Source organism: Podarcis cretensis, assembly GCF_951804945.1.
Source record: "Podarcis cretensis genome assembly, chromosome: 4".
Classification (NCBI taxonomy): domain Eukaryota; kingdom Metazoa; phylum Chordata; class Lepidosauria; order Squamata; family Lacertidae; genus Podarcis; species Podarcis cretensis.
In genome coordinates, this window is record NC_137173.1 from 19,869,692 (window position 1) to 19,886,371 (window position 16,680).

Consider the following 16,680-nt stretch of genomic DNA (forward strand, 5'->3'; position numbering starts at 1 on the left):
GTCCGTCTTCCCTGAAATGCTGTAATCCTAAATTGGAACACCAACTACAGGAGTAATTTATGGCTTTTTTATTTATTTATATTTCCTTTGCCTTTGGTCCTTCAGACTGGGGGAAGGTGTGATGTTTTTCCATTGGATAAACAAAAGCAAATAAAGCAAACAGGACCCTGAAATTTACACTGTCCACGAAGCAACAAGTGAGAACTAGTAATTTTGAGCCTTTAAATAAAATCTGTTCTGTTGCCGCCGCTCATATTGACACATGCAATGGTTTTAGGCTCTTGAATTATTTTCTCTCGCAAATTTAACAAATACCTTTGTGGAGTGTCTTTGTTTCATATGTTCTGAAAATTATGCCTAGAACAAGTATGTATAGCACTTTCACAACAAGTGAAACATTTCGATGGGCTGATCGATATGAAATATATTCCGTATTAATAAATTCAGTATTACAGGAGGTCCGCTCAAAATCCATGGTAAGACATTACAATAGAAAAAGAGATAGCAATGGGACCCAGAGCAGTAACAGCAAACAAAATCACCAAGCCATTTGGAATAAAAACCAGAGCTTCCAGGACTGCCAACCAGATAGACAGCACTCAGGTGGAGTTACTGGTTTAAATAAATGGTGCCTCGACCGAAATGTGGCTACACATCTCCACAGGGACTCATCTGTTTCACACCTGGTCGTTCATTGTTCGACCATAGCCTCCACTGATGACTTGCATGTGCGAATGGACCACTGCAGGCCTAACAGTACCGTCAAAGCCTTTCAAAATGCTACAGATAAATCTTGCATGTACAGTGGTACGTCGGGATGTGAACAGGATCCGTTCCGGAGCCCCGTTTGCATCCTGGATGGAACGTAAGACGCGGTGGAGCGTCTGCGCGGGTCGCGTTTTGCTGCTTCCGCGCATGCACATGACGTCATTTTGAGCGTATGTGCGAGCGGCGAAACCCGGAAGTAACACGCTCCATTACTTCCCTAACCCGAAAGTGCTCAACCTGAAGCATATTCAACCCGAGGTGTGACTGTATAGACTTGCACACCATGCTTTTCAGCGGTGTCAAATCACACATTTCACCTGCCCATAATCATGTGTGGAGGAATCAAGCGATGGCCATGCATTGTGGACCATTCGCTTGGTACAGAAGACATGATATGGCTGGGGAGGGCGGGGGAAGACTTGTCTCAGCGATGCTCCTCGGGTCATGTAGACTGAGAAGGATCTGTTTTGTCTTGGAGCAACGGAAGTAACTGAGAATAGACAAGCCCAAGCAGCCAACAAATAAAATTAGCAGCAAGACCACTTCTTATTTTACACTCCTCCACTACAGTATGCATTCCAAGAAAGGGTGATTGCCCAGGCAATTGGCATTAATGGTTCACCCTGATTGATATTTAAGTGCCTAGTAAAGCCACAAGCTTTAAGTGATAATCTACCTCCTCCCTCTTCTCATTAACCTTTGACATCTAGTGAAAAGGACTCCTTGGCAAAGCTTACCATCCTATAAACACATAGCTATCCTATTAAGAGTGACTTTGTAGCTCTTAAACAAACCTAGTTGAAATAGTTTTTTATTTCTTTGATGAACATGGTACTCTTTCGGTCATCTGCTGCTGCTGGCAACCAGAAATTCATTTTCTTTTTTAAACGGAATGATCGGTTGTAAAGGCATTTCTGTTGAGGTACTGTTTGGATTCCGTGTGTTGATGTTTGAGTATAGAGTTCCATGAACTTCCATCGCACGTTCTGCTTGTAGGACAGGATTGTGATTACCCTTCACAAGAGTCCCCTTCAGTTTATCTCTGAACGGTCTTAGGTTGCATTCACAATAGTTCCCGGTAAATGTGAGACTTTAGAAATAAATATTATAGTTCTGTGTCATCGCTTACGTTTGTGCAGTTGAGAGGAAAGGGGGACTGTTAGGGCTGTAGATCTGTTTGGAGGTGCTGTCCCATGGTCTGTGCTATATTCCACCAATCTACAAGGAGAAACATGGTCTCAGCCATTGTCTTATTCTTATTTGAAGGAATATTTCCCCAGGTGAAGCCTGTTTCCTCACACATGGCAGTATGCACTGCCATATGTTCTTGCGCCAATTTACAAGATTATGTGGCACAGTATTAAATGGTCCCAACTTGCCAAAAATTCAGGCGTTCAGGTGCCATTGCATTCTTGTCCTCTTGGATAAAATGGGCCTTTGAGGTTCTCCTTATGTCCAATGGTGCTTGGACTGTACATTCATGTCCTATTCCATTCCAGAGAGCCAGTGTGGTGTAGTGGTTAAGAGCGGTGGACTCATAATCTGGGGAACCGGGTTCGCATCTCCGCTCCTCCACATGCAGCTGCTGGGTGACCTTGGGCTAGTCATAATTCTCTGAAGTCTCTCAGCCCCACTCACCTCACAGAGTGTTTGTTGTGGGGAATGTTAGCCACTTTGAGACTCCTTAGGGTAGTGATAAAGCGGGATATCAAATCCAAACTCTACTTCTTATTCTCCACAGATTCATTTGTGTAAATCACTTTCGTAGTGCACTATGGCCAGGGGGCGTGGTTCAAGTAACCCTGACTACAACTACTTTTCCATTCACCCACAATGCTCCTCTTCACCTTTAATTGTGTTTGTTGTGCCATCCCCTTGAGGAAAGGACTTTCACTAGTCGTGGCGATAATAAAAGGAAGCAACAAAGAACTATTTCTGCTGCTAAAAATGAGCACCACAGTTTGACTCCCTGCTTCTGCTGCCACACATTTAATTTAGACCTGCTCTGTATAAAGTCTCTCTGAGGTGAGTTGTGATGGATAAACTAGTGAGCTCACTGGATAAACATAGAGCCACTGAGCAAGCAGGTGTCATTTATCAAAAATCAAAGGGATTGCAAGGTTGCTCCTTGCTTTTATATCACTTATTTTCAATCTGGCCACATAAAAGAAAGGCTGTGTCGGGCCTCTTAAAGGAACTAACAACACATCAACACAAAATGCACTTCTTGGAGCCTCTGTGGCGTTATTTGTGTTGTTTGGAACAGGAATATGCCACAACATGAGCCACATTCAGGCATTTAAATCTTCCCAGTTATGATGAACCACAGGGTCAAGTACGAGTGTGGGTTTTTTTTAAAAAAACAACAAACAAACTTCAACTCCCATCAACTCCAGCCAGCATGGCAAATGGCCAGAGATGATTGGCGTTGGGGTCTAAAACATCTGGAATGTGCCATGTTGGGAAGGGCTACCATACCATGTTGGGAAGGGCTACCATCCATTTTGGCAAATCCATTGGGAGACTTCATATGAATTGCAAAGGAAAGCTGGCAGACTCAGCCAATAGGGAGGGAGAAGGTGTGACTAACACATCACTTGCTTGAGTCAATTCTTAACAAACATCCTGTCCAGGGCAGGTGGGGATTGCATTTGGGTACACATGGATCTCTCCCACATGTGCATCTCATCATACATTTTAAAGACAGGAGCTAAAACTGTGCTGGCAAATTGGACTTGCTGATCAGAAGGTCGGTGGTTCGAATCCCCGTGACGGGGTGAGCTCCCGTTGCTCAGCCCCTGCTCCTGCCAACCTAGCATTCGAAAGCACGTCAAAGTGCAAGTAGATAAATAGGTAGGTAAACGGCATTTCCGTGTGCTGCTCTGGTTCGCCAGAAGCGGCTTAGTCATGCTGGCCACATGACCCGGAAGCTGTACACTGGCTCCCTCGGCCAATAAAGCGAGATGAGCACCGCAACCCCAGAGTCAGCCACGACAGCCTAATGGTCAGGGGGTCCCTTTACCTTTACTATTTCCTCCATTGGAAATTGAGTTTACCAGACCGAACTGAAATCTCTAGGTAGGGGGAAGGTTTGAATCTCCAGGTGGACAAGAACATCTTCCCTATACAAGTGAAGCAGGAATGATCCCCTCACTTCGACTTGTGATCACCTTTATTAGCTAAGGTTTCCAATGATCAATTTGCTCATTTGTTAGACTTTTATTTGAGCCTGGCTGGATTGGGGCAATTCCAGTTTGCCAAATCTAACTTAATTGTAACATTGTTCATGGCAGCTTTAGTTCGTTTTCTCACAGAAGACTGGAGTCCCTTGTAATATTTTCTGTCGGCCACTGAAAACTACCATGCAGCATAATACTGTTGCTGCACATGTCAGTATTTCATAATTTATATGGCATTGCTCTGATTATCTGATGCTCTTCGTAGGTTCCTTTTTGCAAGAAGGTCCTCCGTGCTTTGGAATGTAAAAGATGCAAATAGAACTTGGCAGTTTCTACATCTGTAAATTCCATTTAAATTAATAAAAAAAAAAAAATTACAGCTACTAGAGTTTTATATAATTTTGAGGTATTGTTTTGTATTTTAATATTTGGAATCTGTATCCAATAATACCACAAAGTTGAATATATTTAAGAAGTGGTTGCAAGTAAATTATAGAACTTTTTTTTTGTTTATATGTAGTGTGATTTGGTAATTATCTGCACTCTGTACAGCCACCTATATGTGTATGTGTAAATAATAACCACCAGCATGTACTTCCTGGTGCATTTTGCTACTTCCATCTAACTGTGTAGTACTTTTACACTAAGAATGTAAGAAATATTTAAAATAATTAAAAGTTCCTTTTGTTCCTCCTCCTTTTGTATATGCTTATTTATTATTTAAGTGCCAGGAAATGCACTCCTTGCAAACCCTCTCCTCTGCCTATGAGCTTCGGTCCCTCCCTTTGTGAACCAATCCAAAGTTCTCACGTTAGTGTTTGAAGTCCTAAATGACTAAGGTCCCAGGTATCTGAAAAATCACCCCCTTGCAAATGTTAAGATAAGTGGGGCTAGGTTGTTCCACCACCCTCAGAAGCTCAGGGTGGTGGCCTGGAATAGGGCCTTCTCTGTGGCAGCCCCCTAAGATGTAGAACCCTTCCCCACAGAGGTGTGTCTGGCATCTTCATTATGGAACTTTTGACAAATGCAGAAGATCCTCCTCTTTACCCTGCCTGATTCCTGAGATGTATATTTGTGATTGTAAGTTGTTTTAAACTGCTTTTAAGATTGCCTTTTAATTGTTGTCACCTGCATTGGGACCTCCTCCTCTTCTTCTTCTTCTGAGACAAGCAGAAGCTAAAGTTAGATGTAATACAGTGGTACCTTGGTTTGCGAACTTAATCCGTTCCTAAACCAAAGCGTTCTTAAATCAAGGCATGCTTTCCGATAGCAGCAGGTGACTCAATTTACGTGGAACACACTCAACAGGAAGCGAAACATGTTCTTATTCCAAGGCAAAGTTCACAAACCAAAACACCTACTTCTGGGTTTGCAGCATTCTTAATCCAAGTTGTTCATAAACTAAGCTGTTAAGCTGTTCTTAAACCAAGGTACCACTGTACAAGGATGAGGAATCTCGAACCTAGGAAACCAAATGTGACCCTCCAGGCCACACCCTTCCTCCCAAGGCTGCTCCATGCACACACCTGCTGTGCACCTTCCTTGAGTGTTTTTGCCTGACTCAGATAATGCTTCTTGCTTGCTTGCCTGCATGCATGGAGGTGTTCATCTGCCCCAGCAGCAGCAGCAGCAACAACAACAATAATAATAATTTATTATTTATACCCCACCCATCTGGCTGGGTTTCCCCAGCCACTCTGGGCGGCTCCCAACAGAATATTAAAAATACAGGGTGGGTGCCACTACTGAGAAGGCCCTCTGCCTGGTTCCCTGTAACCTCACTTCTCGCAGGGAGGAAACTGCCAGAAGGCCCTCGGTGCTGGACCTCAGTGCCCGGGCTGGATGATGGGGGTGGAGACGCTCCAGGTATACAGGACTGAGGCCGTTTAGCACCAACACTTTGAATTGTGCTCGGAAACCTATTGGGAGCCAATGTAGGTCTTTCAGGAGTGGTATTATGTGGTCTCAGCGGCCACTCCCAGTCACCAGTCAACAAAAACATGTCTCTCCCGTATCGGTCTCTACAGCCACAGCAGGCGCTGTGACTCTCCAGCGGTCTGACATCACCCCCAAAGGCGCAGTCCTTCATTGGCTCCCAAGACAGATGGATGCACACCAAAACTGTAGAAAGGTAACATCTACATTTGAAGCCTCGCTCGCTTTTTTGTACATTTGCCAACATGGGCACTTGTCCCCCCTTTCCCAGAAGGAATGTGGCTCTTGCTAAAGTTTGTCTGCCCCTGGAGCCTGACTGCTATGGCCTTCAGGAATCATTTGCCTTCCAGGAAGTGTTGCGAGTTAAGCGCAGGCACTGAGCCATGGTCACATTATTTTTGCTGCACAGCTTTATCTGTTATGGTTCCAGCTACAAAAATGGCAGCTCGGTTGTCTGCAACAAAAACTTTGCAGAACAGCAGGAGGCGGCGTTTAACTTCTGATATCGTCTTCCGATTGAAATATTGCTTTGAATTCTTTAGCGGTGGTGTCAAGTCTCCTGGTTCTCTAGTGTCCTTACAGTAACGAATTAGGATGCATAACTAACTTAGCAGGAGACCCTTCGCCAAAGATCATGGTGTACTTTTCAGTTATAAACAGCAAAGGATTCATGGGTGACCTTTGCAGTATGTACAAAAAAACAGTCTTTTTATTCTCGTTGGAAGCATTTTGGAGGCTGAGAAAATCTGCCAGCATGAATGAGAAGTCAATTAGTTTGATTTACTTGGTTACAGTATGTTTTGCATGGCATTATTTGGTGTTTTCCTTATAAGGGACTGGTATCCAGCCTGGGAGAAAGGAATAATATGTGTTATTTCTGCTGCTGTTGAGGCATCAAGTTCTCTTCCTGTTAGGAAGAGCCTAGATTAGATTAATAACCGAAGATGGCATATTTTGTCTTTGAAAACTTTCCAGGAAGGGAATAAGTTTATTTTCTGTATATTACCCCACCACCAAAACCTTGGAGCTTATCAGCAATGTAAGAATTTAAGCAGGGATCGGAACTGAAATGGTGATTGTCCTTTCAAGGACCGTAATGAGCAATCACAGAGAAAACACATTTTTGAGTGGATCCACACAACTGCCTTTTTCATAGAATTACAACTGCAGAGCAGCCAAGTCACTTTACATTTCTGCATTGTGGCAACTGTGATCCCTTCACACTATAGACGTTCCCTTATTATAAAAGAAGGGAACATACATTATAACCCTATCAGGCACAGTTCACCTGATGTTTGATCAGTTTCAGGTTTAATTTGAGTCGGTGTGCTGGGCTAGGACCTGGGAGACTCATCCATATAACTCACTGGGTGACCTTGGGTCAATCACTGCCTCTCAGCCTAACCTACCTCACAGGGTTGCTGTGGAGATTAAATGAGGAGGGAGGGAATCATGTATTTCCTTGACCTTGGAGGAAAAGGTTGAATAAAAATTAAATAAATAAATACCTGGATCTTTCAGGATAAAAGTCATTTGTCAATTCTTTGTTAACTTGCATATTTTGTACTCTCTGGAGTATTTGCATCTATTCTTTCCCTCTTTTCTTGTACTTAAGATCCTGTTCTCAGTCTCAAGCTCCTGTTCAATCAACTAATAATACTAGATTTTGTTGTGTTACTGCATTGTGATCTATACTGAACACTGTGCATATATATATACATTAGCCAGAACAGTACACAAGATGGACAGCAGTCGTGTCCCCCAACCGTGGTCCTGGGATCCCAAGGGTGCCAGATATTGACTCCAACTCTGCAAATAAATTTAAAAAGGTATCATCTGTGAGTATAAAACACCAGGAAAACATGCAACAACACAGTCTGCAAACAATTGTCCCATTGTTGCATGTGCCATAGCTCACAGTGAGGAATGACTCTGCCTTAAGGGAAAGGTAAAGGGACCCCTGACCATTAGGTCCAGTGACCGACTCTGGGGTTGCGGCGCTCATCTCACTTTATTGGCCGAGGGAGCCGGCGTACAGCTTCCGGGTCATGTGGTCAGCATGACTAAGCCTCTTCTAGCGAACCAGAGCAGTGCATGGAAATGCCGTTTATCTTCCCACCGGAGCGGTACCTATTTATCTACTTGTACTATGATGTGCTTTCGAACTGCTAGGTTGGCAGGACCGAGGAACGGGAGCTCACCCCGTCACGGGGATTCGAACCGCTGGCCTTCTGATCAGCAAGCCCAAGGCTCAGTGGTTTAGACCACAGCGCCACCCACACCTCTGCCTTAGATGGCCTTAAATTTGGGTTAGTCAAAGTCATGAAAGATAGATCTGTCAAGAGCTGTTAGCCCCAATGCCCTGCTTGTAGGCTTCCCATAAGGATTTGGCCGACCGCTCCTAGAAACAGGAACCTGGACAAGACAGAATTGTGGCTCATCCACCAGGGAGATATAGGTTCTTCCAGGTTCAAAGGCACAGCTTTCGGGCATCTGTGAACTTGGCAGCAGGTTATTTTTGTCAAAAATTAGCCACCCATTCCAGGAAGTCATCAGTAAATTTGGTTACTCTGTGTCTTTGTGCATTTCTGACACTGATGATCTTTGTGGCTTTGAAGAAACTCTGTGCATCATGAGTGTCGGCTAAGTGCTAGATCTCTTGAACTTCTTTTATATACACCAGGTGTTCTTCAGTTCAATTGAAGAACAGCCTTTACCAAAGGTGTCATGGACTTTGAAGATGCTCAAACTCAGGACGAAAGGGTGAAACGCGCTAAGAGGAAGGCACATTTAGTAAAACATCACCATGATCAACTCCCTCCCGGAAACCTTTGTCCCCACTGTGGATGTGTGGATCCAGAATTGTCTTCCACAGTCACCTACGGACAGACCGTTAAGGCCGTGTTCATGGAAGACAATCTTACTCAGCTACGAGTAGTTGCAGCAGCAGCAGCAGCAGCAGCAGCAGCAGAAGAAGAAGAAGAAGAAGAAGAAGAAGAAGAAGAAGCATTTCTGACAAGTCATCTGTTCCTTTGTAACAATAGCATGGAATTTAAAAGGTGGCAATTGTCTTCCTCACTGCAACTGTACTTTGAGAAAAGATGGATTTTGTTATGTACTGAACTTTTCACCCTGGGCCAGCAGGGGGATACTGTAGATAGTTATGCAAATGAAGGATCAAAAGTGACGTTTAGTGATTGGATAGTTTTGTATGCAAATGAAGGATTGAAAAGTGACGTTCAGTGATTGGATAGTTTTAGAACGTTGCAACAGTTACAATTGTTCTGTAGCTCTATAGAAGCAGGCTGACTGAGCTCCTCAGTTCAGTTCTGTTCCAGCTTACAAAATAAAGAGCTGCTTTGGAGAAATCGCTGTGTCGTCTGCTATGTCAACCCACAACTTAACAGATTTCCTGAATTTTTGGGTGCCGTGTAGCTATAAAAGTCGGCATAGATCCGCCCCAATGGGTGTATTGATGGCAGCCCTACCTGCAGTCAGACCAAATTTGATGTTCTACTACTATCTTCCAGGGACTGCAACAAAATGTTGGGAGGGCAGAATGCTTCTGTTCAGGGAACCGTCTGATTCACCACCACCCCCTCTTGGTTTTCCATACCTGTCTCCCAAAAAGTCAGTGGTCTGTGTGGCCCATGAATATGCTCAGTCCTTACTGACAGCTGCTTTGAAGAGATGGGGGGTGGGGTGGGAATCCTCCTTTGGTTTTTCCATATTTGTGCTTTTTCAAACTTGGGGGTTTCTCCAAGCCCACCAATACCTCCTTGTAGTGCCATTTCGGATGGTGCCATTTTCTCTACCTTAAATTCCATATTTGCAGGATGAGTGCGCATGCAGCAGACTTGAAAAAAGAGGGGCGAGGTGACAAACAGTTTCTGCGGCTTTTGCTGCATCTGATTCTACACACAGGTCAGCACTGAAGTAGCAAATGCAACATTCGACTCAGATTACAGTCTCCCAGAAGAGACCGCTGCTTGCAGGAATAATGCTTTCACCCTGCAAGAGCCCAGCAGGTGGATGCTGAACTATTATGAGAAGATGGAGCAATTTTCCCTATTGAATGCTTCCTCCGAATGTCTTGTGGAAGGGAGAGGGGGAAGAAAAGGTTTGAAATTCTCCATCAAAGAATGGATCCTATCAATAGCTGAATAGGCTCCTTACAAGAGCCTATGAGATAAACAAGACAAATGAAGATCTATTTTGTATGATAGAGGGACTCACCCCTCACCCTCAACAAAAAAATAAAATAAAATCCAGTAATAAACCAATGGTTTCCCTTGAGTCTCATTTTTAAAAGTTATTCATTTGCCTGGCTCTTATTTCTGGGGAAATGCAGGTCAGTCCAATTACAAATTTGTAATTAGCCTCCAGCATACCCATTAGTTGCTTTGTGCTATGCATCACATAGATGGCTGAGATTTGTTGTATCTAAAGCTGTGCTGCTAGACCTGCACAGTATAGATGGTGGTTAAGGGATTGAGGTTGAATTCCAACAGAAGCACTGTTTCTTGAGGTTGGGGATAGGCAAGTGTGGGGGACTACCTGGTCCTGAATGGGGTAACCATGCCCCTAAAGAACCAGGTGTGCAGCTTGGGAGTCATTTTGGACTCACAGCTGTCCATGGAGGCACAGGTCAATTCTGTGTCCAGAGCAGCTGTCTACCAGCTCCATCTGGTATGTGGGCTGAGACCCTACCTGCCTGCACACTGTCTCACCATGCTCTGTTTATCTCCTGCTTGGACTACTGTGATGTTCTCTACGTGGGGCTACTTTTGAAGGCGTCTTGGAAACTGCAACTAATCCAGAATGTGGCAGCTAGACTGGTGACTGGGAGCAGTGTCTGGGAGCCTAGACACTGAGGTCCAGCTCCAAGGTCCTTCTGGTGGTTCTCTAACTGCGAGAAGTGAAGTTACAGGTAACCAGGCAGAGGGCCTTCTCAGTAGTGGCGCCCGCCCTGTGGAACGCCCTCCCAACCTGGGGGTAGAAAAGGTGGGATGTTAATATTTTATACTGCAACACCAACTCCTAACTCCCTCTTTTTAAAAAAACCCTCTGGATCTTGGGCAGGGAGGAAGGTGGTTTCTACCACTGTGCAAGCAGCTATTTGAATTTTATGTTTAAAATAGAAGGGAGAGATGGAGGAACAGCCTATTTCTGTCTTCGTTTCTCATGTTTCATCATTGGTCAGTTTTGTTTTGGGGGTTGGATTCAGAAAAGGAACTAGAAATCTGCATTTAATTTGTACATCTTCTTTATATATCTTACACATGTGCATCCCTGAAAATACACAATTTGTATTCCTTTGAATGCCTTGCCCCATAAAATATAAAATATGCATTTCTCTATTCATCTTGATGCAAAATGCCTATTTTTGTGGACATTTTTAAAACGAAAACTGCATTGCAAAATTTGGAGAAGTGCATAGTTGCATTCTAATCTGAGAATGACATATTAGGTGTGTTTTGCATTTTTTTGCTTTTTAAATCAGGTTAAGTAAATGTCCCTACCTTACTAGTCTCGCTGGGAAATAAATTACCCAGTGTGCTATGGGAAAAGATGAGGCAGACTAACAGCAGTGGGGGGTAGCAGAAAGAGCAGGGATAGGTATGGATATTGGTGGAATGAAGGATAGAAATGACAGCAAAGGGGAGAAAACGTGTGGGTGAGAAACTTCAGAGGAGCTGGTGTGTTGTGATGGTTAAGGATTAAAAGCTCTGCCTCGCCACAAAGTAAACTGGGCTGACCTTGGGCCAGTCACCCTTTCTCACCCTAACCTCGCACAGGGTTGTTAGGAGGATAAACTGCCAATTGTGCCTTGGTGGATAAAAAATGTCTTCCCTCCCTCCCTGACCTCATTTCACTGCTCAGCAGAAGCATTTGAACTGCTCTGTAATTCTTCTATGCTAACCCAAGTTAATTAGCTGAGGTTAATAGTTAAATAATGCAGAGAGAGAGAAAGCGAAAATGAAAGAAACCCTATCATCCCAAAGCTTATCCTCTTTTCACTTAAGGCACATGGCTTCCATTTTTCCTTCCTGCCCAGCTGCCGCCCGGGGACCCTTGGAAAAAGATTTAATCTACTCACCTACAAAATCAAATGAAAAAGCATAGAAAACCTTGAAGCTGTAACTGAATCAGCCTCTTCCTTGCAGGCTGTGACTGATAGCCCCACCATGTAATTCAAAGGTTTCAGCTGCCTGGGTGATTACAGATACCTTGATGAAGTAGCAGCTTCACATCGTTGATTCGAGATCTTTAACTCGGTTAACTTCTCAGCTTCCCCTGCTGCAAATGCCCATTCGGTTTCTCAGGTCAATAGGGCGAGTTTGTTGTCTTCAACCAAGACCCATTCATAAGTATGCCCTGGGTGGTGTACAAGGAGCTGTTTCCCTGAGGACTAACAACCCCTTTGTGTGGAAGAGTCACCACCGCTCACAAAAAAACAGAGGCGAAGAAGATGCACCTGCAATGGGGCTTATTCTGCTCTTGCCCTTGCTCAGTGTCTCTGCCTAATCTCAGTCAGTTCCCCTATGTGGCGATCTATGTTTAACGGTCTATTGATCCCTGCGCCACCACTGTCCTCGCTTCCCCACTGCCACCAACCAGTTACTCTCAGGTAAAACACTGAGTCCAGTCAGTTGTTAAAAGTGAACCAAAAAAACCAAGTTTATTTTACAAACATTAAGAAGTTTATGGTTTCTCAGATAATATTCCTGTCAGTATCTTAACTTTAGTTTCTTTACTGGCCTATACCTTCTGACTGATTATCTCAACTGTTTGACTGACTCCTCTTAACAAATTCTCTCACTCTCTCACACCAGACTAGCCCAACCCACAGACTTCTCTTCTCTGTCTCTGCTAACTCCAGACTGTCTTCTCAACAACTCTAACTCCCTAAAAAAACCCCTCTGTGCTTAAACTTTATACACAGTTAACTCTGCCCCCCTGGGTTCCCATTGGTTAGTCATTTTACAATTAGTTAACCCTTCCCCTATGAACCCAGTATGATGTCACCCACATAGGAGGGCAAACGCCACACCCTCCTTCAAAGTTAGACTGTGTATTCCTTAGGACAGTGGTTTTCAACCAGTGTGCCGTGGCACCCTGGGGTGCCTTGAATGATGGCCGGGGTGCCACAGGCAACACTGGCCTCTGTTACCTCTTTCCTTCCCTCCCTCCTCTGATGCCCTCTTGCATCTCTGCCTCCCAAAGGCTTGCACGGCAGTTTGTTGCAGCAGCCCTGGCTACAAGCTCCCATGGCGAATGGTGCCTCTGAGACTGGTCAGGGGGTCCTGGTTGCCAGGAGCTGAGGTGGCCTCAGAGTAAGCAAGCAAGTGGACAAGGGAGGCAACTGGGCAGCTGGGCAGGCAGGCAGGCAGGCACTGCACTGGCCTTTCTTGTGCTTGTTGTGCTCAAGGCCTGCCTGGGAGCTGAGCGCCCGGTGCTGAAGGGGAGCCTTTCTGCCACGCAGGCCCAGCAGCACCCACTACTGCCTCCCAAGGTAAGATGCTGGCCTCACATTCACCTTTGGCCACTCACCGTTGGGCCACTAAGGCTGGGGACATTCTCTTCCCAGGCCCCTGTGGGGCAGTGTGAGGAGGCACCTCTCTTTGGGGCAGGGAGGGAGCTCAGAGACCGGGGCGGTGGCAGCTGCTGCCCAGAGGACTCCCAAGAAGAGGGGAGGAGGCTGAGGGAACACTTCACAAGGGAGGGTATTCAAGAAAGGGTGAGGGGCTGCCAGCTCTGCAGACGAGGGGTGACATAACTGGGCTCCTGAGCCCCACAGGGGTACCGCAAAAAGAATGTGGTTGGTCAATGAATCAACTCAGGTATCAAGGGTTTTAATGTGACTGTGATTTGGGAATAGTGTGTTGATACTCAAAGAAAAGGTAGCAGCAAGTTGTTGTTGTTGTTGTTTAGTCGTTTAGTCATGTCCGACTCTTCGTGACCCCATGGACCAGAGCACACCAGCCCCTCCTGTCTTCCACTGCCTCCCGCAGTTTGGTCAAACTCATGTTTGCGTTGTTGTTGTTAACAGTTATTATATCCCGCCCATTTGGCTGGTTTCCCCCAGCCAGTCTGGGTGGCTTACAGTACATGTAAAAACATAATAAAACATCAAAACATTAAAAACTTCCCAATACAGGGCTGCCTTCAGATGTCTTCTAAAAGTTTTGTAGTTCTTTATCTCCTTGATATCTGATGGGAGGGCGTTCCACAGGGCAAGCGCCACTACCGAGAAGGCCCTCTGCCTGGTTCCCTGTAACTTCATTTCTCACAGTGAAGGAACCACCAGAAGGCCTTGGAGCTGGACCTCAGTGTCTGGGTTGAGTGATGGGGGTGGAAACCCTCCTTCATGGATATTGGGCCGAGGCCGTTTAGGGCTTTAAAGATCAGCACCAAACTTTGAATTGTGCTTGGAAACACACAGAAAATTTTTTGTTTACTTTCTCCCCCACCCGCAAATGCTGCAGACATTCATACCTGGGACTTCTAAGATGTTGTGATAAAGGCATTGTTGCCCACAGCAACTATGCGGCCCACAATTTAGGGAAGGGTCAAACATGGTGACAGAGTGCATGGTTTGGTCCCATGTCTGATCCCCAGCATCTCCAGGTAGGGTTAAGAACAGTTCCTTTCTGAAAACCAAGAGCCTGACTCAGTACAAAAGAGTTTCCTATGTTGAAGGCCACATGGTACTTCCAGAAGGCTCTTTTAAAAAGAAAAAGGAAAAAACAGGGTGCAGCAAAACACTTGCCTAAGGAGACTTCTTAGAAATCATGGTGTGCTGTCTAATTTGGGACATGTGAAAGGGCAATGACATTCCAAGTAAAATGGCAGTGATTCCAAAAGAATGGCACCCAGGCGCCTTGCAGAGAGAGAATACTCAATTTGTTGGCTCAAAGCAATAAAGAAAACCCGGGGAAATAAACATCAGGGTCAACGAAACCTTCATATGTATATGCAAAGTCTGTTGCTCCCACTTTGAAGGCCACAAGCTAGCAAAGTGCTGGAGAGGGTGATATAGGTGCTAAAGTCTGCAAGAGCTCTTGCACGGTGTGCAGCAGAGGGAATTTCAGCATGCTTGCCAGACAGATGATGGTCTCCCTTCTGCACACCTGTGAAAGCTGTGAAGGCCTGGCCTTCCTGCTTGTGCACAGGAATTTCCAGTTTCGATCCCTTGAAGATCTCGGCTGGAAGACCAAAAGAAGTCCTCTGAAATCCCAAGAGAGCTGCTGCTGGCAAGACCAGCCTTCCTCAGCCGGGTTCCCTAAGTGTATTTTGGACAACAACTTCTATCAGAGCGAGCCAGCATGACAGCCAAGCTGATGGGAGCTGGTCAGCGCAGGAGACTGGGAGAGGCAGGAGAAGACTGCACTGGCTAATCAACACATTGGTCTATGGCAGCTGCCTATGTTTCTTCTGCAAAATGTCTTGCAACCACAGAGGACAGATCTTAGTCAGTGTTAAAATTAGGAGCATGGGCCAATGGCCCATCTAGTCCAGCATCCTGTTTTAGCAGTAGCCAATCTCTGCAAAACCTAGGAGCTTCCAGGACAAGAAAGCTCTTCCTTCTCGTGGTTTCCAGCAACTGGTATTCAGAAACGCTGCTGTGTCAGACTGTGGAGGCATGGCGCAATTATTTTGGCTAATGGCTGGGCTTTTTTTTTTCCAGCTGGTGCTCACCGGAGCTCAACTCTGGCACCTCTCAGGTGGGCGCCATTGCCATTGTCAGAGAACGAGGGAGGTGTTCCTGGTGAGTTCCAGCACCTTTCTCTATAAAAACAGCACTGGCTAATAGCCACTGATAGCCCTCTCCTCCATTTGACTTCAGTCAGAAAAATCTGAAAAATCAGCAACGGCGTTGACAGTGAAGCAGCCCCCTCGTTTCTGTGTTTTTGCTTTTCGCCTCTCCTTTTAACAATCCATACTATGGATCCAAAGTTCAGGTCACCACAGATGCTAGAGACCTTTAGCTGAAAAGGGGCCACAAATAAAGAACATGCTTGCTCTTTTAGCAGCCTTAGAACATGTTTTGTTCTTTCCATTTGAAGAAAGGCATGGGGCGTGGGGGGGGGAGAGAAGAATTAAATTAAAAACAAACCCTGTGCTTGATACTAGGTCATCCTGACACAAAGCAGCAAAATCCAATAAATAAGGTTTAGGCTTCGCATGACACTATTTCCACATGTTTCTGAGCTGGGGAAACGGGGAAGGCTTCAGTTATTGGGGGCAGCAGACAGAGACTCCCTCAGCCAAAGGGATGGCAATGCACGTCAGCTGCTTGCCAGAAGGAAGAGCTGGTCTGTTTAGTGACAAAAAGCCAAACCCCTCCTGGTCTGCTATAAGCCGGGGGGGGGGGGTTTGAACAAAATCTAAATAAATACAGAATTCTTCACCATAATGAAACAAAATGAAAGCCCACCTTCACAAACCCCCAACCTCAAAATTAACCTTCGCAAGACTCCATGACTTCACCAGAAGATTTGAGTCATCCCCAACTTGGTGCCTGCCAGATGTTTTTGGACTACAACTCCCATTAGCCTGCACCTGAATTTTTGGGGAGTTGCAGTTCAAAACACCCCGAGGGCACCAGGTTGATGAAGCTCCTTTAGACAAAGGTGTTGAATTTGTATAGGGTGTGTGTAGGGTGGATTAACTGGCGTGAGGAAGTTTGCATGGGTGGTTACATCAAAGAGTCTTAGGGAGCTTATTTTTGATTTTGGGCTTTGTGAAAGCAGATGCTTATTTTCAATTAGTGTTTGCTGGAAATTGGTCAGTT